Source organism: Lonchura striata, chromosome 1, assembly GCF_050655825.1.
Source record: "Lonchura striata isolate lonStrDom1 chromosome 1, ASM5065582v1, whole genome shotgun sequence".
Classification (NCBI taxonomy): Eukaryota; Metazoa; Chordata; class Aves; order Passeriformes; family Estrildidae; genus Lonchura; species Lonchura striata.
The window spans coordinates 105,935,057-105,961,648 of NC_140703.1; the positions used below are offsets into that span (position 1 = coordinate 105,935,057).

General features: G+C 41.5%; 1 long non-coding RNA gene across 3 annotated transcripts; it reads left to right on the plus strand.

The window, feature by feature from the left end:
- The first annotated feature begins 1,943 nt into the window (after positions 1 to 1,943).
- On the plus strand, positions 1,944 to 26,090 carry LOC146768805 (uncharacterized). Of its 3 annotated transcripts, none has more exons than XR_014956796.1 (4): positions 1,944 to 5,115; positions 6,137 to 8,430; positions 20,003 to 20,129; positions 23,426 to 26,090. It is a non-coding gene; the product is annotated as an uncharacterized LOC146768805 (long non-coding RNA). The 3 variants fall into 3 exon arrangements; XR_014956795.1 differs by having other exon boundaries at positions 1,949 to 7,530; positions 8,102 to 8,430; XR_014956794.1 differs by having other exon boundaries at positions 1,944 to 8,430.
- The last annotated feature ends 502 nt before the right edge of the window (positions 26,091 to 26,592 follow it).

The window sequence follows — 26,592 nt, forward strand, 5'->3', positions numbered from 1 at the left end:
CATGCATAATATAAACCCAACTACTTTTTGCTTTAGCTTGTGGTCAAGTAGTGAAGAAGCAAACAGTGGAATCAAGGTACAAAATAGCGTGGAAGGAGGAATTTCAAGGAATCACAGCCAAATATTACAATCATTTGTCCCTGTTTTAGTGGAAGGGAGATGACTAGTGGTATAATATCTGTGCAAAAAAGTCAACCTCCATCCTGAATGATCATTCACAAAAATAAAATTTTGCAGACCCTGTGCTACATCTATCCCTTTCCTAGGATAAGGACGATGCCACTGTTTTGTCTGTGTTTTGCACAAGGCAGGCTGGCTCCCCGGGGAGCCGGGAGCCCGGCCCATGCCCAGGCGGTCATTTCCCAGGGCAGGGCCAGCCCAGGTGCCCCGCGCTCCGAGGGAGAAGGGCGGTAATGAACCGGCGGCAGCCTGCGGTGGGAGCCCTGCCACTGTTAAATTTGTAGCCAATTAGCCGTGTTGCACAATTCCAGCAGAGTAACACCAGTCTCTATAGACTTGGTATAGAGAGAGAAATTAGTTTAGACAAATACCTCTTAATCCCTTGTTCTTGGCTGGGCTGGAGCGCCTACTGCTAAGTGCTAATGGCACGGGGAAATCCCAATTTCCAGTGTCAAGGGCTTCGAGGAATCAGGCTATTCAAGAGAGACATTTATTTTGCATTAGCTTTGATCAGCAGCTCCTGGGTGAAATCTCCTTAAATAAATACCCCGTGCGGCCCCTCGCCTGGGGAACGCGGCTTCGGGCGGGCCGGCGGCTGCGGGAGAGGGGCCGGGGCCGCCTTGGGCTGGGCTTTGCCCCGCGGGGGCAGAACCACGGAATCAGAGCAGAACCAGGGAATCAATTCGGCTGGGAAAGACCGCCAGGATCATCGAATCCAGCCCCTTACCGAACACCAAACTGGCCCACGGCACTGAGCGCCACGTCCGGTCTTTCCTTAAACACCTCCAGGGACGGTCACTCCACCACTTCCCCGGGCAGCCTATTCCAATGTCTACTCAACCTTTTCTAGAAAGAAATTTCTTCTCATGTCCAACCTAACCCTCCCCAGGCGCCGCTTAAGGCTCTTCGACTCATTCTGTCGCAGGCTGCCTGGCAGGAGAGGCAGCCGCCTGCCCGGAGCGGGCACCCGCGGGGATGGGCGCGGGCAGGAACCGGGGCGGTGCGGAGCCGGGCGGTGCGGGAGGAGCGGAGCGGTGCGGGCAGGAGCGGAGCGGTGCGGGCAGGAGCCGGGCCCTGCGGTGCAGGGCAGTGCGGACAGGAGCGGAGCGGAGCGGGCCCAGCCGAGGCGGCGGCGGGGACGGTGGCGGCGCTTGGGCGATCCCGCGCTGCCCCCCGGCGGCCGTTCCCGGCCGTGCTGCCGCGGCTCCGGCCCCCGGCGCCGCCCGGCCCGGCGCTCCCCGGCCCTCCGCGGCGCTGCCCGGCGCTGCCCGGCGCTGCCCGGCGCTCCCCGGCGCTCCCCGGCGCTCCCCGGCGCCGCCCGGCCCGGCGCTCCCCGGCGCCGCCCGGCCCGGCGCTCCCCGGCGCTCCCCGGCGCTCCCCGGCGCTCCCCGGCGCTGCCCGGCGCTGCCCGGCGCTCCCCGCGCTCCCCGGCGCTCCCCGGCGCTCCCCGGCGCTCCCCGGCGCTCCCCGCGCTGCCCGGCGCTCCCCGGCGCTCCCCGGCGCTCCCCCGCGCTCCCCGGCGCTCCCCGCGCTGCCCGGCGCTCCCCGGCGCTCCCCGGCGCTCCCCGGCGCTCCCCGGCGCTCCCCGGCGCTCCCCGGCGCTGCCCGGCGCTCCCCGGCGCTCCCCGGCGCTGCCCGCGCTCCCCGGCCCTCCGCGGCGCTGCCCGGCGCTCCCCGGCGCTGCCCGCGCTCCCCGGCGCTGCCCGGCGCCGCCCGCCGCTCCCCGGCGCCGCCCGGCGCTCCCCGGCGCTCCCCGGCGCTGGGGCCCCCGCCCCGTCCCCCCTGTGCACCCCCGGCCGGGCGGCCCTCGGGCAGGGGAAGCCGTGCCTCGCAGGGCGAGTGACGCCGGGAGCCGGCGGTGCCGCTCCCGGAGCCTCAGCCCGACCCCCGGGGAGGCGAGCGAGGCAGAACCGCACGGCCTCGCCTTCCCCGCGGCGAGAACGGGTCGACACCCGTTTTAAGCATTTAAATGTCGCCGTTTGCAACGCCTCGGCGTTGAAAAGAAAGCATAAGGAGGGAAATTAGTCGGCGTCGCTGCACCCTGTCCTCGTGTCGGGTAGCTGGAACCTTTCCATGGCATTAAAGGATAATACCTTGCACCTGGGGCTGCCATGAGGCACAAGAGCGTATTTTTACACTTCAGCCTCACCATGTATTCCAGATGCAATTTGCCAAATGATACTGACGTCCAAATAAGCAAAACATATAATAAAAGATGAAAATGGTATGGGAATCTCCCTGGATGCAATTATTAGGCCCTCATGACATTATTTAGGTGCCCCAGAAGCTTCTGGGACTGAGGGGAAATGGCATTGACACATGCAAAATAGCTTAGGAACCGACCAGCATTTTCACATCACAGAGTGGCACGCTGGGGGAAAAAAAAAAAATAATGTATTGCTCCTAAATACTAATTGCATGCAGTGGGTTTTGGTCCATAATTGGAATGTGAACAATGTGTACATATAAAATGTAGCAATTTCTGTACTTATGTAAGTAGCTGTTATCTAAAAATTACACAGCTTACTACTGTGTTAAGTTTATGACTGCTTCCTGGCATTGCATGGACACACAGTACCTGCAGAAGGCACCTGCTGGGTTTCTGAATGCATCAGGTACATCCCAGCATTTCTGTGACTTTGGAGGAATGTTAATGGCATGACAGTAGCACAGCAGGCCCCACAGCAGACTGGTGGGGAGGGAGGATGAGCAGCGCTGGCTACATTAGGGCCACTTTGCAAGCATCTAAAATAATTTTGCAGATGAAATACCCATATATTAAGCAAGGATATGAAGATGGAATGGGTGAAACTTGGTTTTCTGAGTGTTTGGCTTGTAAGTACCCAATTATTTTTCATCTATAAAAAACAAATGTAGCCGCAAGTCCCTGCTTACCTCTGAGCCTTTTCCTCAAGCAGGACACTGGGTCTTGTGCCATGGCCTTCTAATGCACAGACTAATTATCTGATCTGCTCTGATCACATTTTCCATGCCCCTTGGTGTTTATCCTTGGGGTTAGCATCTGTTAATGCTGTGGTTGTGTCTATGTTGTCAGGAGCTAATAGCCATAATCTGCCTCTCCAGGGCAGCCAGGGTGGGCTTTTCTGTGTGATGGGACCTCTGCTCAGCCTGGAGGTGTGATTCCAAGACATGAGCCTAGTTTATGGAACTTAGCTGCCATCCTTTCTGCTGAGTGCTCCACTGGGTGTACTTTGCTTTGTGGAGAGTTGCAGGGATCAATTGCCAGGATGGAGTATTGCAGGGATGGTACTTGGCCGTGAATCACGCCTAATTCTCTAGTGAATCAACACCTTTGAGTGACAAAAATATTTAACAAGAAATTCCCAGCTGCCAGGCTCTTAACTCCATGGCACTGGGAAATGTGAGGATGACTGGAGACCTCCACTGTGGCAGAGATACCCAATGGCTAAGGTTAACACAAAATGAAATTCACATTGGAAAGGAATTGTGGATTTTAACATTTAATTAACTATTCAGACAGATTGCCAGGAGGTGTAGCAGAAATTTTTTTCATTGCTTTTAAGTTTTTAAATGACGACTGGTTATCTTTGTAGAAGATATACTCTAATCCAAATGTAAATTGTTGGGATCAATGCAAGAATTACTGGATGAACTTCTCTGGCCCTTGCTATGCTGCATGTCAGACTAGATGATGCTAACAATCACTTGTGGCCATAAAAATGTATGAGCAGTAGAAAATTATAAGTTTGAGAAGAATAAAATGATATGAAATTAACTCCATAACAGAAATATTTTTGCAACATAAACTCCTCTTTAACTTCTCTTGCATTATTTCATACCCTCACTGAAAGAAGCACAGATTTATACTCGCATGTTCACATTAAAAACAACAGTTGAGAAACTTAAATAAGGAAAAATTAATGTACTTTAACAGAATGGGAAGTGACTCCCAGTAAAAGGTCTGTCTGACCTGTTAATTTGCTACTCAGTTTCCATATGGAGGAACAACTTCCTGCAGCCATTGGATGTACTTGACTGACTCAATTTTTAGAAATTTCCCCATTTAACATACAGTATGATTGAATAGGTAATTGACTTTAGGTAATAGGTAATTTAATAGGTAGTCTATCTTTTTTGATGGATGAATGGTATTTGTATTTAACCCTCTCAGATAATGGTCTCTCAAGAGCTCAAAGTACGTTTTCAACCTCTCTGTGTTGTCCCAATGATCCTGAGAACAACCCACTGACGTCAACAGGCATGCAGTTTGCTACTGGGACCTTACACTTATTAGGCAAGTTCAAAAATCTCAGTAAGTGAGCGGGAGGTGGAGTATAGGATGAACACAATTCCTGTGTGACTACCTAAGCCAATGCTATGTAACTTAAACTCAATTCAGTGAACTTATGTGAAAAGTGAACCAGCTTTTTGCTTAATGTTTTTTTTTTTTTTTTTTTTCTGAGAGTATTCAAAGAGAGGAATGAAAATTAATGCAAAAAGCCAAATTAGTTGGAGAATTATATTTTTTTTAAATAAAAAGAGGGTGTGAAGGCCTTGTATTGCTAATATTTTTTCTTACCCTTTCTCAAACATAATTCTTGAGGAGGAATTCTTGATCTGTCTGGAGTTCAATCATGTTGTGTGGTTTTGCTTTATTTTGAAAAGTGGAAATTTTTGAGTTGCCTGTTTCTATCTTGAATGAGGTGAAGCAATTAATTTTGGTTTTGGCACATTTGGGATTTCTAATACTTTCTTCCTTAGCATAACAGAGACCTGGCCTAGGTTATTTTCTGAGACATTTTCAGTGAGAAACTGTCTGGGCTGCTCACTCCTTAACAAGGAAAAAGACAACCCCATTTTCCAAAACTTTTCCACAGTAAGAGAGACAGAAGAGAACTAGATACTTCCTATATGTGATTCATCTGGCCATTATCAGCTGCTGCATAGGATGAGGTAATTTGTAATTTGAAGAAATTTCTCTACAAGGGCTATAGATTATGAGCTTATCTTTAAATGTTGGCATTGTGTTTACCTGGTGTTGGCCATTGAACATTAACTAGGAATAAACATGAAAGAATAGAGAAGGAGAGAACAGGAGATAGTATTTTCCAAAAATACTTAATAAGGAAGAAGATAAATGCTTGAAAAGCAAAAGTGGTCTGTGAATTCATAGAAAAGGGAAAACAGTAAAGAGGAGACAGAAGGAAAATACAGAGGGTAAAAAAGAAAAACAGTATCTTTTTCCCTTTGCTAGGGCCCAGATGGGAAAACAAAGGTAGCTATGTGTTTTCTTGTAGGTGTAGTAGTTGAAGTCTGGCCAAACCAGGAAGGTTTTCAACAGAATATAGCCCAGTGGTAGGGCTTGGAAAACTGATGAATGTTGAAATCTTCTTAGTACATCTTTGCTCGGCTGAGTGCCATCTCTGATACTGCTCAGGCATCCTGTAATGTAACAGCATGTAGCATCCAGCATGTTACATAGTCCTCTTCACTTTGCCCTGCCTTTCTCTGGGAAACAGCCTGTGTTAGTGTACAGCTGGTGGGAGAGTATGAGAAGAGATGGGTACCATTACAACACAGCAAAGTATCAGGAGGGAAGCTACCTCTCTCCCTCTGCCTCCCCCAAATTCAGCCCGAAGCTGCAGCCTGGCCTCAGCAGACCCAGAGTCAGGGTCAGGGTGGGTACATCTGCTCTAGTGACTTGGGATAGCCCTGGGAGCATTCCTGGCACTGGAGCTTGATTGTGCTGTTAAATGCAGAAAGTGGTCCCTGGCACAGTTCTGACCTGGGGTGGCTAACATTATCTCAAACAGTTTTAGACACATTCATTACTTTCAGATCCAAGTGCCCTTTAACCATCAATCAGCTGAGAATATTTTCTCTCCAAGTTTTTCTGAGATTTGCATATCTAGGCTGTGTCTAGTGTCTCCTTGAAGGTTGCTGTAACAACTGTGCTTTCTTTTTTGTCTCACAGACTTTCAAATCTCCCCAGAATCAGAACAAATTCCTCAGCCTTGGAAGCACCTCTTTGTTTGGACTGTCACATGTATTGTCAGTGCGTGGCTATTGATTCAACAACTCAGTGGACAAAAGGACCATTTTGAATTCTTACACTTGCTTTTAAATGAAAGTTGTCAATTAGCTCCTTCAGTTTCAAAGGAGTTTAAGCTGACCAAACAATCTGACATCTATTCACTCACACAAAGGGGAAGAAATCAGAAGAAGTAAATATTGCATATTAAGTCTCCTTGTCTATGAAATCCAAAGAGTTGCCAAGATCTCTGATACTGTCTAAACTCTTCATTCCAGGATCTAAAGTGTGTATTCATGCCACCATTGTCTCAGCTGCAATTGAACACTGCAATGACTTTTAATCTGCTTTCTTTATTTTCTCTCTTGTTCCTTGACCCTGGACCTGTCAAAATCACTTACCTTACTGCTCTGATTGTATAGTTCAGCTCTTTGATTCTCTCTAATTCCACTTTGTTTATTTATTCCATATTCTCTAGTTATTTACCTTACTTCTTTAGCCAAAGGAACATCTTTGTCTTCTTTTAATATAACCTCTTAAGCCTCATATTTCTTTGTTGGATCCTGTTCTAGGGCCATGTACAGCTATAGAAGGACTCTGTATTTTGCTGGACACTGGAATTAATCCTCTACCCACCTGCATTACATTTCTAAATATCCATATTTGAGTTTTTTCCTACACTTGCATCAACATATGGGATATATTTTTATCCAATGCATTGGCATTCCCTACATTTTGTAGAATTGATTCAAACCCCCAGAGCCTGTCTGTGATCCAAGGGATGATACTAGGAATGAACAAGAAGCATTCCTGAAAACTACCAGACTCACTTGAAAACCAGGTAGGCCAAGGTGGTCAAGAAAGCAGCCTGGCTTTAGGTCCTATGTTTTATGGTGGTCAAGCCTGGATCCATCTCATAGGATTATAGATCCATTTAGATTGGAAAAAAAAACTTTAGGATCACTGAGTCCAACTCTATAGCTAACACTGACAGGTCCACCACTTAACCATGTCCCTAAGCACCACCTTTCTGATCTAGCCCTTAGTGCCACATTTACAAGTCTTTTAAACACCTCCAGAGATGGTGGCTGAAAAAACACTGAATTTCTGTTGCGGCTCTCTAGGAAGCTCCTCTGAGACTGTGAAAGATCATGATCCAAATCTACATTCTGCCTGATTTCCAGATGAGACTTCAGCTCACATCTTCTACAGCTCAGGAAATGTCTAAACTCCCAAGTTATATCTATTTTTGATGTGTGTTTCTCTTTCTTCTCTTCTGAAGACCTACAGCAGCTACACCATCAAATTCAACTGTATTGAGGGACAGACCAGCTTAGGTGAGATCAGGCTTTGAAGCAGAAGAACTCTCAGAACAGATCAGCAGGTTTTAGCAAAACAGTTTTTGGCATGAAAAGATGCTGGTTTGTTAACCATGTTTTCTAGTAGAAGTCAAATCTATCTGAGTGTGGTTGCTGGTTCAGACACTGGTGATCTGCACTGCGAGAGTACCTAATGGATTATTTTGCATAATGCTGAGTGTCCTAGCCACCTCTCTATCTCTGCAAGTTTTCTTGAATTCTTGTATTTTTCTTTTGATTACCAAATTATTAGACAATACTGGGAGGTGGTGTATGTATGTCTCACGTATTTTTCTTTTTTGAAAACAATAAAATCCATTTCTTTCTTTATTACTGAGAATAAAGTAATGACTTTCCTCTTTGTTATGGAATATTGGGCATGTTTTTAGCCAACTCCCTTTAATGTCTCTTCCAATAATCTGTCTCATGTGCAGATTTTCTTGTAAAACAAAAGTCCCTGCAGTGATTCACATTCTAGTTCTTGAAATATATAGTGACACTCCCTGTTATGAAATATATTAACTTCTCAGTCACATTTCCTATTACCCAGGTAGAAAAGATGCAAGGTTCCAGTCAACATCTCTCTTGAGTCCTACTATGGCAGCATCTGAAAGGGCTCCTGGTTTTGTTCTCCCAGGAGGAGTGGCTGAAACTCACAAGGATTCCATGTCATCTCTTCTCCCAGTGACCTGTGGCAAACCAGAGGCAGCCCTAAATACCTCAGAGGCAAGATACAAGGAAAACCTGTGTCAGACATATCTAAATTAACTGGCTCCTGAAGAAAGACTCCTTCCACCCTGTCATTAATAAAAAAGGAAAGAAAACAAAATACAGAAAATCTGAAAGCCCCCCAAAAAAGTGAAGCTTTGAAGAAGAAAGGTAAGTAGTTTTTCTATGAAATTTCTGCCTTTTAAATGTTTCGAGCATTTCTCAATCCAAAGAGGTGCCTCATCTTCTACTGAGTCCTGTTGGATGCACTAGGTCATGTGGTTGGGTTTTTCATATGTTAATTATGTGAAAGTGTGTCTCTTTTTGTATGAATTTTCAATCTTCCATGCTTAAATTTTTTGAAATGTCTCTTTGTACTTGTCTTATGGTAAAACTGGGGGTGGGGAGGTAAAAGTGCCTCATCTGTCTTTTCTATCACACTCCTTATTTCCTTTGCATTTGATAATTTCCTCTTTTATTCATTTCATCTCATCTCATCTCTTAGGTAAACAGTCCAATTCTGTTCCATTTAGTTTCATTTCTGAGGTTTTCCATGTCCCTAATTATTCTCATCACCCATCTTTGAACTCTTTTCCTCTGTGCTATATCCTTTTTTGACATTTTAGGTGCAAATTGTTGTAGGTGCAATTTAGATCACTTAAATGTCCAAGTCCCTGACTTATGGATGCAATCAGGGACTCAGACATCTAAGTAACTAGATTGCAGACACAAATAATTACATTGCAAAATGTGCCTGCAAGTTTTGTGCCTGTGAGAAATGGCTAAAGCCAGACTAAAGATCAGAGCCTTAATCACAAGTAAAATATCCCCCTCACCCTTTAAAGGAGAAAAGACCTCCTTCATTTGAACAAAGTACTAACACAGAAAAGAAGTCAATTGTTTAAACACTATACAGCTATATGATAAGTGTAATAATGAATAGAATAATAGGTCAGAGAGATTTAGAACAGCATAATAATAATAATAATAATAATAATAATAATAATAAATAAATAATATCTGAGAACCTTATTGGGAGAGAAGAGCACAGTGTGCACAAGCTTCCATGACATCCAATGTTTGTCATTTGCATATTTCTGCCTTTAAATATGAAACTTGAGGTGGTTTACTTTGTGGTATTGAAACATTTCTATCATTAATCTACAGGAAGAAAGTCTAAGACACTTTGCCCCTGTTCATGATCCAATATTTCTAGAAAATTCAGTCTAATATTATTGAAAAATATTTTGAACAAGGTTTTATCATTCCTTCTCTTTACAAATTAAATGCCTGTCTAGGATGAGTTTTCAGCAGACTGCAAAGTTGAGGTCATATAGTTTAATGGTGGTGCTGGTGGAAAAGTTGGAATGAGAGCTGTATTTTTTTGAAAGAAAAAATTATTTGAACTTGATCTTTATTTCTTAGATTTATTATATTGAATGGAACAACATTTTATTTTCAGCTGAAAAAATATAGCTCCTCTTTCAAACACATGAAGAGAAGTGTTTATGCTTTCTGATGTTTATTCTGAAATGAAATAATCTTTTTCTCTTCAAAATTCAAAGATTTCTAATATTTAAAATTAATGGAATACTCTGTTTTGGAAAATGTTCTGTTCCATTCCTTTTCACTAAGCTTTCTGAATAAGAAAGTAAAAGATAAAAAATAGCAGTACATAAATACTTAGAGTAGGGGCTGGCTATGTTCTAGGATTAGACGTAGTGGTAAACTTCAATTTTAATCCATAAATATAGATAAATTTCAGAATATTCTGGACCTATAATGCTATTTTCTCTAGGGACTGTCAGCATTGGAAGAGGAGAGAAAACTTGGTGGGGTGAATTTATAATAGTGTCTGTACAATTTCAGCCAGTGTCTTCTTCTTGTATTCTCAAATTCTATTTTAATTTCTTATGTATTTCAGCCCTGTGTTTGCTCCACTTCCATCCTGTGCCTCCTTTGCTCTATGAGTCAGCATTCCCAACTAATGAATTTTGGTCATCTTATGAGGCTGAGATTGGTTAGGTATTATTGCCAAACATAGTATGGACAAAGCAAAAATAAGTTGATTTCCAGTATAAAATAATTTTCAAATCTCATCAGGCCTGCCTATGGTACAAGACATTTCTTTCCACAAGGGAGATTATATCCTCAAGAATATTTCTCTTAAATCCTGTATTATTTACTAATAGGTCCACATTTCAGATAACTGTGAAGAATAGTTTTTCCTTAACTGTGTGTTCCTTGTTACTCATAGAAGAGAACTTATGCATGAAGGAATCACTTAAGTTTAATTAAATGTGCCACATTAAGTCCATCAGAATAAGAATTCTACCTTAAATATTTAAGCAGCTCTCAACCAGAAATCCTATTTGGTTAGTCACCCATGATCCTATCTTCTTCTCACTGAAGACAATGAGAAAGCTCCAGGTAATTTTAAAGGAAGATGAAACAAATTCAGAGCCTACGTGTCAGATTAATGAAATTGAAGAAAATGAGCTCATGGAAAGGAAGAAGAAAGAAAAACTGCACAGAAACTTTTCAGTGCACATACAGAGAGCAATACCTCTCTGGAATTAAGCCAAATTTCTGAGCTAGACTAACTGTTTTGTCTCTGAACTTAGGCAGAAGGAGAAGCCTCTGAGAAACAGAAGCTGATGGAACAGCCTCTAAGACTTGAATCTAGTGCTTGTTTTTCCTTGATCCAGCATTTCTCCCTACTCAGAGGTCTGGTGGTTTAAGCTATGCTGTGTGACTGTCTAATAGTGAGGCAGTGAATACAAAGATTTCTTTTCAATGGGTGGAGAAAATCTCTCCTCTCCTCTCCTCTCCTCTCCTCTCCTCTCCTCTCCTCTCCTCTCCTCTCCTCTCCTCTCCTCTCCTCTCCTCTCCTCTCCTCTCCTCTCCTCTCCTCTCCTCTCCTCTCCTCTCCTCTCCTCTCCTCTCCTCTCCTCTCCTCTCCTCTCCTCTCCTCTCCTCTCCTCTCCTCTCCTCTCCTCTCCTCTCCTCTCCTCTCCTCTCCTCTCCTCTCCTCTCCTCTCCTCTCCTCTCCTCTCCTCTCCTCTCCTCTCCTCTCCTCTCCTCTCCTCTCCTCTCCTCTCCTCTCCTCTCCTCTCCTCTCCTCTCCTCTCCTCTCCTCTCCTCTCCTCTCCTCTCCTCTCCTCTCCTCTCCTCTCCTCTCCTCTCCTCTCCTCTCCTCTCCTCTCCTCTCCTCTCCTCTCCTCTCCTCTCCTCTCCTCTCCTCTCCTCTCCTCTCCTCTCCTCTCCTCTCCTCTCCTCTCCTCTCCTCTCCTCTCCTCTCCTCTCCTCTCCTCTCCTCTCCTCTCCTCTCCTCTCCTCTCCTCTCCTCTCCTCTCCTCTCCTCTCCTCTCCTCTCCTCTCCTCTCCTCTCCTCTCCTCTCCTCTCCTCTCCTCTCCTCTCCTCTCCTCTCCTCTCCTCTCCTCTCCTCTCCTCTCCTCTCCTCTCCTCTCCTCTCCTCTCCTCTCCTCTCCTCTCCTCTCCTCTCCTCTCCTCTCCTCTCCTCTCCTCTCCTCTCCTCTCCTCTCCTCTCCTCTCCTCTCCTCTCCTCTCCTCTCCTCTCCTCTCCTCTCCTCTCCTCTCCTCTCCTCTCCTCTCCTCTCCTCTCCTCTCCTCTCCTCTCCTCTCCTCTCCTCTCCTCTCCTCTCCTCTCCTCCTTCCCTTCCCCTTGTCCTGTTGACCACTGCATGGTGTCAACTGCTGACCTTTGGTCCTCGCCCACCATTTGCTGTGAAAAGACAAGATCATATGAAATGTTTGTGTAGTTCTTGCTTTGCAAAGGTTTCATGGCCATTCAGATGACAGTGAAAACTTCTTAAAAATCTATTAAGTTACGAAGACATCATAATCATTCATTGCTGCTCTCAGAAATAGTAATATTTAGCAAATTCTTTAGAAGCTCCTTAAGCATCACCTATCCTCAAGGATGAAAGAACCTCGAATGTCCAAAATGTTTCAGGTTGTCTTGTATTCAGTAAGTTTTCTTGTGAAAACTCCCAGAGCCCTTCACAGCAGAGCATTGCAAAGCTGCAGTAATATCAGAAGGTCTAGGTCTGGGTTTTCATGAGTTTGAGTGTGAGCATATGAGAGACTGCTATGGCTGCTCACCTTTGTGTGTGCACTGACCAAGCTTTGAAAGCTGGTCCTGTCCAGACAAGGTTTGAGCCTCTGTGCTTGATTCCTCTCCCTTCGGGTGACAATTGGCTTTAGTCTCCCTGTGTATCCAGAGGCAGGAGAGAGGCAACATGAAGGGTGACAAATCCCATTATTATCTAAACCCCTTTCTTCATTGTTGCTATGCAGACAGCAATAGCCATTGCCTACTTTGTACAGCCTGGTTAGGTGAGATGGGTATTTTGACTTCCAAAATAATTCAGTATTTTTTCCTGGCTATGCAAGGAAGAAAGCAATAAGACAATTTCCTCCCTCCTGTGCTTTTTGCACCCAAGGGGGCTGTGTTGCATGTAGACCTCTTTCATCATAACGTGGCTTTCTGTGGCACTTGGGGCTGGCTGTCATTTTACAGAACAGCAGATTGCAATGATTGTTGCTTCCTCCTCTCTTCCTGCTGCTGGCAGTGGATTTATTTTCTCAGTTTTAGAGGGCTCCAGGCAAGTGCTGCAATTCTCTTCCTTCTCTAGAGACCTCCTTCAATAATAACCCTGGTCTGACTGAGCCTATTAGGGATTTTTCATGGAGAAATATTTAAACAGGTCCTGTGATCAGGTTTAGGCATGAAGGAAGCCCTGATTGGATTGAGGCTGTGGTAGGTGTGCAGTTTCTTCTTTTGTTGCTATGAAAAAGCAAGCCAGTGATGGGATATAGGTGCTCTGAGATGCAGACATTGGCAGAGTAGAATTTCATACTAGACCAGCTACAAAAATTCAGCCTCAGCTACTTGTCAGTCCTCTTTTGTCACTGGTTCTCTAGCTGTTTACTGCATTATGCCTTTATTAATGATTACATTTTATTTTTTAAGTACCAATTCAGTTTTGGGGATTTTTTGGTGTTGAAAAAGATAAGATTTGTTTTTTTCCCCTGTGAGTTATGCAGAGTTCCATTTTAAACACCATGAGGTTGAATTTATTCTACAGAGGAAAGGTTTGGTCTGACTTACTTATTATGAACTCATTTCTGTTCCACAGAACCTATTTTGCCTGAAACATTCTTGTTTAAATAGAGTAATATTTTAATCTTGTGCTTTGGGTCCTTTTAAACCTGATTCTATTTTGTGCTCCTATTATCCCAATAACAGTTCAATTATGAGTGGTTAAAAATCAAGATATTTATTTTAATTGCATGCTTATCTTTTGAGGGTATATTGCAGTAAATAAGGAACATTTGAACAAAAAACCCCTAACATTGCAACGTGTCTTGTCACATTATACTTACCCTACACCTGATTTCAAATGTAAATTGCACAGCATTTAGCTCTAATGAAAATACTCCAGTGAAGGAAATTGTTAAGATTTTCTGGTGCTCCCCTAGGGGTAATATTAAAACCTCCATTACTAACATCTCACTCTGAGAAGACAAAATGTGCACTGAGAATACAAAAGCTCTGTTGGCATCTAAATGTGTGCCAATTAATTCGCAGTTACAGACCTGCAGATCTGTATGGAGATGTAAAAATAGGACCTGGGAAAGCTATTTAGATCCCTGTATAACAGGGCTCCTTGACCCTGGATTTCTAATGTTAGTTTAATCATGGCATTCTGCTTTCTATTTATTTATATAGTTGCCTCAATGAACAAATTAATAATTATACAGCACATTGACAAACATGCCGAGTAATATTTGCCAGATTTTAAATTAATTTAATTCAAGGGCCACTTCATTTACAGGATGCATAGGCACATCAAGTAGTAGCTTTTACTTCATTGCTATTCAGATTACACCAAGATTTTTCATAATTTTCCCCTCTCCTTTTTATCTCTCACCCCTCCTTTTGCTGAGGAAGACAATTTAACTTGCTTTTCCAAATAGGTGGTTACTTTCAGGCAGGTGGAAAACAAGTAAATGATAGACAAACAGAAATGTAGATAAATGCATGGGTAACATACATTTCAGAGAAATAATAATTTTTATGAGTGAAAAAACAGCTCTAACAACTCACTTTTATTTTTCCATAAATTCCAATTGTCAATCTATTTACTTTTGTTTTTCATGTACAATATCCTTTGGATATTATTTTAATTTTAATATATTTTGTAATCTTTATATATCTTGTGGAGGACTGTTTCTGTGTTGGACATAGACTCTGTTACACAGAGGTGTCATGCTTTATATTGTTTGTAAACAGAAACTTGATATTAGAACCAGCAACTGGCTTGAACTGCAGTATTTGAAATGAGAAATATATGTCCCATGGCAGGCAAGTCAAACTTTTTAGTGAAGGCTGTGCCCTTTGAGCAGGGGGAAGGAGACGATAATCAATCTTTAAAAATACTCCCTCACTTTCTCCAACATGGCAAGTAAAAGGAATTCACAGAACAGTGCTGCTTTTCTTTAATAGTATTATCTTTTTGTTTCCCATTTCATTATTCTTTTGGAAGAAATGGGGTAACTGGTATGTGAAAAAGAGTTTTATTCTAAAAAGATGGCACATTGTTATCTTGGCCAATACATAGCAGGGTCTTCTGCTGGAATATAGAGAATCTGAGACATATTTAATATTTTCTCCATATTTTAAGAAGAACTGAAATGTTGGGGAGATTGGTACCCCCTTATTACACTTCTTATAACTCATATGGTCTGTGTTTTAATGTATTTAATTATGGCAAACCCGCCCCCCCCCCCGCCCCCAGATGCTGTCACTTGGAGATGCATCTTCAGTTGTAGAACAAGACCCTTGAAAGCCCCTTTCATCCCTTTCTGATGTCACCTGATTTCTACCAAAAAAATCCTTACCTTGGCACAGGAAATTGCTGATGAGCCACAACACTCAGCCACCTTAGTGACACAGCAGAGCCACATCCTCTCTGCATTGCCTCTGCTCCCTGTGGCAGCAGTGCTTCCTCAGAAATACTGCACCTAGTTTGGTACCCAGACATTCCTTTCTGGGCTGAGCCCCCATAGTTGAAAGACCACTATGAAATAGTCCCGTGGGTCCACAGACACTCAGTGGTTTGCTAAGCACAGATAACTTGCACAGCTGTGTTTGCTCTCCTACTCTTTTCTAAGTAAATCTGGTTGCAACGATAGCAGAGTTTTAGGGGACAAGATCCTCAAAGACGTGAAGTGCAACTAGCAATGGGGACTGGGTCTGAAAACTTTGGAGGAGCAGTGCTGTGTAATTGTACTGAAGTTCCAAGATGTAGCCAGATAGTGAAACTGAGAGCTGTCAGTGAGGAGCATCTCCCACAGCTTCTGGGGAGGGACTCATCTGCACTTGGCTGTCTGGCAGTGAGGGACTGGCTTCTGCATTGGACACCAGAGGTCTAGGGCCTAATTCAGTTGCATAAACATGTGCTTTAAGGCTCTTCCATGCATCTTATATTGTTGGAGACCTCTGCATGCAGCTGGTGTGTGTGACAGAGGGCCTAGAAAAATCCATTTCCTTCAGCAGCTGGAGCCAGGCAGTATATACTAAGGTTTTGGATAAATTGCATCTGGGTTTCACCAACCAGATCTGCATGAACTATACTGAGAGCTCAGACACCTCACCAGCCTACAGAGTCCTACATGTTGGTGCCCAAAATAAGGTATCCTATCTGGCAATGACGACCACCCTAAATATCTACTGGTAGGCAGAGGTAGGAAGATGAAATCTATCTAAATATATTAACAATGAGAAAGCAAGATTTAAAGGAAGACAAGTGAATCAGCTTCTCACACCCCTGGCTCAGATGAAGACTAAATTTGGAAATGAAAATTGTTTAGGTGATACATGGGTCTCTCTGGAGAAATGACTTGGAAACCGTTTTAGGAGATCAGAGGGGCTGGTGGTGAATTGTAAAGCAACATTTGAACCAAATGCTTATTTCTAATCCATGTGATGTGACTTAAAAGATGGAAAACCAACAGCCGGTAATGTGAAAGATAGATATGAGGGAGATAAAAGAAGGCTGTGAAGAAAATTGAGAAATAATTTTTATGCCTTTAATGTACATTGCATTTAGGAAATTTGTGAGATATCAATGAATGGTAAGGTTCTTCTGAGAAACAAATAGGAAATAGCTGTGCCTTGTGTAAGACATTAGCAGTCTCTCTTACGTCTGAACAACTTTTCATAGGTAAAATTGCTTTAGCTGGCATGATTATCACTGTTCACTGCTGCATTCAGCATGCTGCTCAATGTGATAATGAGTGATGTCTTTTTTCCATCACTTCAATACAGGTATGCAATTTATTCTGCCAGTAAACACTATTATAATGTAAAATTTATAATACAATATCTTTCAGTGCCAGTCAGAGTGATAGTTTGAAGGAACTCGAATGTGTCTGTTATGTATCAGAGCAAACAAACCCCACATCAACAACAAAGTTGCTTACTTGGCGGAATGGTGCAGCTGCTTGCTTTGCTTGCTGGGGTGCCTGAATGAACTGCAGCACTGCTCCCTGCAGAGTCGTGGCCCCAAACTCCCTCACTGGTTCTGTGCAGTCCTCCCAGCATCATGGGTACCAAATGGAATGGGCACAGGGAAGTCACATTTGGCAGCTGGAGCACTAGGTTTACCTTTAAATATCCCCACAGCTCAAGCACAAGGTCAGCACCGCCGATGATTCTTGATACTGTTAGCCAGATAAACTCTCATGTTAATCCTGCACATTTAAGTTGACAATACAAATAAATACTTTCTGCTCTGTGTGTATGTGGGGGTAGTGTTCTTTCTTTCAAGAGCTTTTAAAATATATTCCAAATAATTTCCAATAATTTAAAAGCCTTTTAAAGAACAGGCTCTTCTTCCAATAATTGACAGGCAAGACAATACCAGAGGGGGAGGCGAGGTGGAGAGGGGCGGAGGTGTAGATTGCTCTATATAAAAGCTGCTAAATTATGTTGTCAAAATTATAGCAACATTTTTTTTGCTCAAAAGCCTTGAAAAATCACACTCCTCCAGTCCCAGACTTCTGGCTTTTGTTTGTTTTGTGCAACCAACCTAAAACTTCATGTCATGAAATCTGTTATAATTGGAAGCACTTGTTGGATTCAAAATCAGCCCAGGACCAGGAACCCAAACATGTGACTGAAAACATTGTTTATATTTTTACACTACAAGAATAAAATTTTTTGGCTGCTGCTGGTGGTATCTGTGATGGGTAGGTTGGCTCTTTGGTTTCATCTTTTTTACTTCCCATTCGTTGACAGGTTTTCTTGTGAAAAGTAACCTGTCTGGAGGTCTGGAGACTGCACTCTGAGCTGATGTGATTAGACACTTTTGACAGTAGGAAAGCCACTGACTACAGGCCCTTCAGTTGGGAATGGTCTCCATTGAGAGCAACATTCAGTTACTTGCTGAAACAGGAGTCTCAATAACTGCATTTCAGTTCAGAGATCTTGTTTACTGACTTCTCAGTATCTCTTCTAAGCTAGAGAATCCTCCCTCCCTCCCCTTCCCCTCCCCATTAAGATTTAGTGACCTGATGTCTTGTACGATGGCTTTGCTCTTGGAGAGAAGGAAATCTGTGTCAAGGGTATATTCATGACCAAATTCATACTATCTCTCAGATATTATTTGTTGCAGTAAACATGTGAAAAGCATGATGTGGTAGCTCTCCCTCTGGTCATTTCACAGTAAAATAATTTGCTCTAGAAGTAAGAAGCTGGAAAATTTAATTAATTTTCTACTTGAAAATCCTAATGTAATTCTTTTTTTCTGGATATTTACTCTTCACATGTAGCATGCCAAGCTGCAATTAAATTCTTGCTGTAGACAAGCTGTCTTCATGTCCCATAAAGCCTATATAGCTCAAGCATTTCAGAACTGAAGATGCATTTGGAACATGCCATGAAATATAATCAGTTTCTGTTCACTCTTCTTCCCCATGTTGCATCATTTATTAACACTGTCCCTTCATAACAAGTCTAGATGATGCAGCTTCTCTACAAAGTCTGTCTGACCAGCCACCTGTCTGTCTCCCATGTACCAAACACAAAGCAAAACTCAGTAGCTTGTGTGCACTTTTCAGCTTTGGTCCTTATAGAAGTGTCTTATTAAAGTGGGAGAACAAACAACCCTCCAAAAAAGGGCTGAGAAAACAAGAATATGCCTTGCACAAATAGGAGGGAGATATTCAGATGCTTTTTCAGCTTGTGGTGTGCAACAGGCATTGGATGATCTTGTGCTTTATGGCATCTCTCTGCTGTAAATGCTGATTAAAAAAGAAAGGTAAATTCATGCTGTTGTCATCTGATGACATTTCAATAAACCTACAATATTTTTATTACTTTGAAGAAACCTTTCTACGAGTAAACTGTGCTTTAAGAAGTGTACTTACACATGATACTGCACGAGCTGAAAGTCTTGATATTGTTGACAGGTAGATGAATAGACTGCAGTCTCTTCAAGATGCAAGACAAGGAATAAATTGGTCTGGAAGTCTGCAGAAGAAAGGGACTGTTTGGCATTCTTTGGTGCAATATGAGCAGCTCACACTCCTTATGTACCTGGGATAATGTTTGTAGAATAGAACCATAGAATTGTAGAATGTCCTGAGTTAAAAGGGACCCACAAGAACTATCAAAGTTCAACTCCTAACCCTGCACAGCACAACCCCTAGAGTCACACAGGTGTCAGAGGCTGAACAAGCCAAGTGACCTCAAGTGCTTCTCATATGGTTTTCTCTCTAGAACCTTCACCACCTTTGTAACCCTCCTTTGGTTACTCTCTAATAACTTTATATCTATCTTTATTTTGGTGCCCCAAACTGAACGCAGGACTCAAGGCTGCAACAGCACAGAACAGAGTGGGGGGCTCTCACCTCTCTCCACCCATCATTCCAGAATTCCTGGGAGATTTTGCAGAACAATAATATTATGCACACACACACACACACACACACACATACACACACACACACACACACACACACACACACACACACACACACGTGTACAGGCACCTTTTCTGGGACTATAAGGAATGTTTTTATCCACACTTTTTGAGCACTGTGCCTCAGATTGCTTTCATACTGACCCAACTTATAAGAGCAGTCCCTTTTCCATAGAGGCAAATAAATCTCATCCTTTTGGTTAAATATATGGATGCTTTCCAAGATTTTTTTGACAATGATCCTTATTACCTAGCTTTCAACAATAATCCTAATCTAATACTTTATGTGCTAATTTTTGACTAGTCTGCTGCTATCAAATCCAGCAGTCTTTTTAAGGCAGACAATAAGCTGTGTTTCATCATTGCTACTGTCCCATCTACCTGCTTTATTTTATGCCTTGATGACACAAAGTACTGCAAAGATGAATGGGATTTAAATAACTATATTTTTTTGGTCTATATATTTAAATGTACACACTATTCCAAAGCTAAATAATGTCCTGACAAGTGAAAACAGTGCCTGGCATGTAACTGAGAAACTAGTCTTGAATGGTATTGAATTTCTGGCCAATTCTGAGTTCTGTTTTCAGGTGTGCCAGACCTGATGTTGATGTTCCTGACACACTGAGTACAGATATCATTTGTTTTCCTCTTAGTCTTGCACTTAACCTAGCTCTGCCTGGAACTGTCACCAGTGTAAATGAGAACAACCTTTGTTTTTTCACCTCAGGTTTCTCCATCTCATGTCGTAAGCCAAAACAGTTCCCAGTTGCCACTTTTGGAAGAGAATTAAAATCATATTGTGACTGATCCAAGAATCAGACCTGGAATGTGTTTTTGTCTGCTCAAGTGCACAGGTACCAAAACGTCTTCTTTCTGAAATATTGAAAAATATATTTTCATATGTTCATGTATCTCAAGAATCACTTTGTTACCTGTAAAAAACAGTTTGCCATCAATCTGTGAAAAATGCTAACTTTATTCCACTATTCCCTACCAAAAAAGTGTCAGGAATATCTGCAAGGAAAGGATTGTGATCAAGGAAGCACTTCCTTTATAATGAGATTAATTCTAACATGGTGCTATAATCATACATGCAGGGTTACCAAATGATTTGCCTTTGCAGTAACTCTTATGACAGTAAGAACCAAAGTAATAATTTGTGTCTGCTGCATTATTGTAAGCTGTTGTCAAGCAGATAACCTGTCTACATGCTCAGAACTGGTATCTCCTGCTGTTCAGCTCAATGGGCAAGGGGGTTTTATTCATGGAGGCACTCTCAGTGCATGGAGGTGCTCTAGCACTTGTAGAAAAGCAGCACATTCTCTCTGAATAGCACTTACATTATATTAGCTACTGGAGATGAGTGTTTGCTGTTTTGTGTTGTTTTGCAATAACATAATTTTCTGTGCATAAATTCTGTTCATGGTTTATCCTTTGATACTTCATTCTGTGCTTTGTTTTGTTGGGTTCTTTTGGTTGATTTTTTATTTGTTTGTTTGAATTAATGTATTTCTTAAATAAACCAATTGTCAATTTTTTACACTGGAGATGGAGAAGTCACTGGATTATTTCTCACCCATTAACTCTGAACCAAATAACATCTTTCATCACATAAAATAATTGAGTCAAATTCAGTGCCATGATAGACCACTTGATTAACTAGCAGGGAGAGCTGTTTCTTTAGTAAGAATCACCTGCTGGTCAAGATGAGGATTTACAAATTCCTCTTCTTTAGATTAGAATTTATGTATGAGATAAATCCAAACAAGTATTATATACTGGAATAAAGTTATGAGCACCTCGAGGTTCCACTGTAAAAAGTCACTTTTTTTTCCCCAATAAAAGGCTTTCAGTGCAACTGTATCTATGCTATTTACCAAGTAGGAAGTGAGCAGAGTATTCCAGTAGTTAAGAACTGCTTTTGCCTTGATTATGGCCCCTTCACCCGTTGCTAGGATGTGCCCAGGGGCCCCATCCTTTGGCCATTTTCCCTGGGAAAGAAAACTCACCAGTCCAGGTTGCTGATGTCAGTTTGTAGGGCTCCCTTGGGTCTATCAGGGCAGCATATTCATTAAGGCTTAGATTTTTCAGCCATTGTTCATATTAAGCAGGACCATCAAATTCTCCAGGTTTAGCTGTGCATTGAAATCTCTTCCTGTCTAGTGGCATCTAGTCTAGGGCCCATGAGCTTTCCTGGTGCTCACTTATTGTGCCTTTGTTTGCTGGCTATGTCCTGACTATATTTTAAAATTAGAGACAGTTTTTTCTATCTCCTGATATTCCATAATAAGAGGAATTGAACAGTATATAAGCCATATGGACTAATGTTTCCAGAACAAATTTCTGGTGCAGGCAATATTTTACACTTTGGAGGTGAAGGACTGCCAAATATTAAACATTATGAATCAAATTTTCACCTCTCATTGAAACAAAATCAAAAGGGGGGAATATGTCTGAATATGTCTCATCACAAGTAACAAATGAGGATGAGATGAGATGGGATAGCCTCAAGTTGCACCAGGGAAGGTTGAGTTCAGCTATTAAGAAAAATGTTTTCACTAATAGGGCTGCCAAGCACTGTAAGAGGCTGCCCAGGGAAGTACTGGGGTTGACATTCCTGGAGGTATTTGAAAGATGTGTAGAGGTGGCATTTGTGGATATGGTTTATTGGTGGTGCTAGGTTAGCAGTTGGACTCAATGATCTTACAGGTTTTCCAACCTATATGTTTCTATGATTCTATGATTTAATAACTCTGTGTTAATATTCCTCTCCTTCTATTTTTTTTCTGATGCAGAATTTCATTAAATTAATTCAGGAATTAAAAAAAAATTCCTTAAATACCAATTAATTTCTGAGTTCTGTTTTTAACATTTTGCAAGGTAAATTTCTTGATTCCAAGTAAAGATTTAATGTTTTTATTTTCTTTATGACAGTTTTGTAAAGGATTTTGTTTTTAAGCATTAATTGTTTGTTTTTTGAGTAGTTTTTTTATGAAACACTTTCATCTCAGATGATCAACATTATAATTATCACCTAAAGTTTAGCCTCAGCAGTGGTACTGATACAGAACATTACATTCTGAATGCTCACTTTAAATTATAACCATTTTTGACAACTGTGCTACTAAGCATTATCTAAGCAAAGTAAATATATAGGGTATTCAAGTGTGTGTATTGATGTTTTTAAGGCCAGTCACTCAGAAATGAAGCTTTTTCTCAGGTATGAACTGATTTGCTGTGTGTTCTGTACAGCATCTCTGTGCTCTGTTGTATAACACAGGCTGGTTTCCTATAAAGGTGCCATGTAAAGGGCTATTTCCTACTGCTCTCAGGTGTTATGGCAATTGTGGACTCACTTTTTGTTATGACAGTGAAACCTCCACAGCATGGATGACTTCCAAAGATAGCAAATTAAAGGAAATAGTACTTTTCATGAGTCATAAAATGATCATGTTCTTTTGCTAGCTGAGACCAAGCTGATGGTGCGTCTGTACACCGGGGTGAATTGTGCCTTTCTGTTTAAAAAAAAATAATGTCCTCAAATGTGTCTAGCATAAACATTGAGAGATTTCTGGCTGTGTAAGTGAAGCTGCTGATATACCAAAGAAGGTAATTTTATTGACTCTTTTGCTATCTTTGACAGGTGCCCCATAAATATGTGCTACTTATTGCTTATAGTTCAGCTTATTGGCTAGGAATCAAAATTTACAGGACCAAATCCCAGCTTTGAGAAATTTGCTCCTTTGAGGTCACTCAGGTGGCTGAGAGAAAAATACCTTCTAGGACTGGCAGAGAGTTGGGACAGGGTAATTCTTTCCAGCTGTGCCTGCCAAGAACCAACCCATAATGCTGGCTTTAGGAAGCAGTGAGTATGTGCTGCCAAGTATGTTTTCGTGGCACATAACTGTTTTTTAAAGTTGCTGCTTGCTGTGACCCTTGGAGGCTTTTAAACTAATCTGTATTTAGCTATCATAGCATCTGTCCGTCTCTGGAGACTCATATTTGACCATCTGTTTTTGGAGGATGAAAACTGGTTTGAGTTCCTTATTTGTCTGCTGAAATCAGGGGAATTGGTAGAGTGCTATAAAATTGAAAATTTGGACTTTATCTTCCATTTACAAAGAGGAACATTTCTATTGTTGCTCACCAGGGAAGGCAACGTTTGCAGCTGACTGGAGCAAGAGGCCAGATGTACTCAAAGATGTTGAGAGGCAGTAATGCATGGACTGACCAGTTTATGGAACAGGATGAAGGATGGAAAACAAGACAATTGTGCCAAATGAAATTATTTCAATCACTCAATGTGCTCTGAAGTGTCCTGAATAAACTTAAAGATGGGATGGGAGAAAGAGGGTTTTTGCTTTCTTAATTGCATTGTAAATGCAAAAGGGAGAGTGATTTATGGACTAGATGTTTGTGATCTGTAGCACAAAATAAAGCCAAATATTGAAGTCTTCTGTGTTTTACACATTCATACTTGCTTCATACAAGAGTTCACATGTGAGGGATGGGATAACAACACTTGGTAAACTTCAGGGACATGTAGTACTAAACCCTCAATTTTCCTTGTTTTCCAAACTATCAGTGTAGCAATATGCATCCATTCTCATCAGTGGAAGTGTTTTTTGCAGGTTGAGTAATCCTTTGTACTATGTACCACTATTATTTTCCACTGTAGTCTTCCCACTGTAGAAAATTCTGTGTTTGTCTCCTTGTATCATTACTGTTGTGAAATATGTGCCTGGATTGGTGAGCTCTGAGTCAGATATTCTGCTTTTTTATACTGCTTTTCATGCTTTTCACCTTTACTGACATCAGCAGTGCACAAATTCAGAGGCTTTAATTAAATGGACAAATTCTGCTTGTGTTTGTATTGTGATGAAGGCCTGACTATTCCTTTGGGTGAAGATGAGTGTCACTGAGGTCAAGATGTGGTCCATCATTATCTCTGATGTAACAGTGTGAAGGAAACTATCATAACTACTTAGTTTTTTGACTAAAAAACTAAGTATGGTATGAAAAAACTAACTTGGTATGAAGTTAGTGTTGCTTGGTCCATTGTGCCACTATTCATCTCTAGATGCAGACCTGAGGTAGGATGAACCAGGAGGGATAGTGAGCACCATTGTTGGAGCCAACAGTTAGGGAAAGAAATATTTGTTGGGAAAAAATGATTGTCTCAACTTGCTGGTGACCTAAACTTGCTGGTGACCTTAATGTGCTCTTTATAGAACACAGCTTGACTGATGCATAATTGTATCCTGAGAAGTTTGCTCAAATTTTAAAGAAATAATTATTTTTTATTCTGTTGCTTTACAATGCTTTATTAGTAAAGGCAACAAAACATTGTTTAAATGGAGTACCTCAATGATGCAAAAAATGAATAAATTTCTTACAGCAGTGCCTGTTTCTCTAATGGAAACCCCTGGAATGGATGAGCTTCTGTTTCTTGCTGCAAGTGCTAGCTGTCATGTAGAGGGGCTATTGCTCTATCAGAAATCATGCCTAAGCCTGTTATTACAAGGAGACAATTTTTTAAATAAAGAAGTGATTTCTTATTTTAAAGCATTGGTAAATACACACATAAAAAAGGGATTCATGCAGAGACGTGACCATAATTCTGGGTGGGAAACTATGATGCTATTTTACTTCATTTTGTTTTAGGGAAGGGGACAGAATTAGGCATGAGCAGCAGATCTATACAAAGTCATTTATCAGGCTTTACTGGAGTCATTGTGATGTCCTTGAAAGTAGACTGCTTCATTTCTTACATGCTCTGGTGTGGAGGAGAGACTGCTGTTCTAAATCTGAAACATTGAGAAAGGCAATGTACAAACAGCTGGCACTAGCTTTCAGTAAAAATTCAGGAATGTGCTAACACAGGAATAGAGCAGCTACAAATTATTTTGACAAATTATTTGTTGTCACACAGAGGTTGGCTTCCCTGTACTGATTGTGCTGCAAGATTTTGCTGTCTTTTCATCTTCTTACTGAAGATCTCAGACACGTAAACGTGCATGGTCAATAGATGGCAGCAAGTCATTTAGCCTGACTCTTACCTCTTCTGGGCAATCCTCTGTGCACAAGGAGTGCTCACCTTGTTTTAGGAAAACACCTTCTTCTTCTCTGCAATTCTAAAGGCTGCAGTGAGATGTATAAGGCAATGAAAGTTAATCATATATTTCATCAAAGAAATATCCTCTTGCAGATATCTGACATGTCTGTTTTTTCAAACCCCTTAACACAGTTTAACCTCTGTATTTCTTCAGTCCAACAATTATAAACCCCTTTAATTGGGATCCAGGGTGATAAGAATTAGTGATTTCCTGTGGAAATCCTTTATCAAGGCACAGAGAAGAGATGTGCTAGAGGAGAACCTCTACACCTGACATAGCTCCCCCGTGAAGACCTTACGTGTTGTCATGGCAGTGAGTGAAGCTGACAGGAAGAGAAAGCTGATGACAGGAATTTACTGAATGAAGAGAAAAGCAGTAATTCTTCAAAGTACAGGAGCTGAAAATAATGTTGCTCACAGAAATTTTCCTTCCAGGAACTGCAGTAAAAATTCATTATATCTCCCAAACTGACTGCAGCTCTCAAAAGGAGTTTTCCTCTGTTAGTTTAGTTAAAGAGCTTCAACACCAGGCTTTCTCCACTTTTTCTGACATTAATCTTTTGTTCAGCTTTGAAAATGGATGAGAAAATCTTTTGAGGAAATCTGTAGGAATCTAGAAAGAGAACCACTATATGACCCACTACACAGTCTTTCTCCTCTGTAATTTTTACTTTCCCTGATATTCCAATATAACTATTTTACAGCCTGATAATTATACTGACAATATTGACACCTTTGAATGTTCTCATAGAAAGTTAAGATTAATTTGAGAAAGGATAGGTAATACTACATTCTAAAATTAAAGATGTGATTATAAAACCTTGAGTTTCACTGTTTAGTTATTAGAAGTGCATTTATTTAAGAGAAGTCTGAGAAGTATGTTTTACATCCTCATTTTATTTTATGTATGTATCTATCTTACTTTACAGCTGTTCTAAGGATTTGATACTTGAACGATTTATAAAGCCAAGCTATAAAGAACATTTGGAAACAGAATCAATAATTTCTTACATAACTAGAGTAACAGCATTATTCTGGAGCTCTTAAGGCATATATTCAAATGTTAATTAATATAGGACCATTGTGAGGAGAATAATTATTAATATGTTCATATTATCATTGACTAAACTAGTCACAGAGCATATTGTAACACTGCTGGGAATGCAATAATAACTCCTGCTTGACCAGCTTTGTAAACTTCT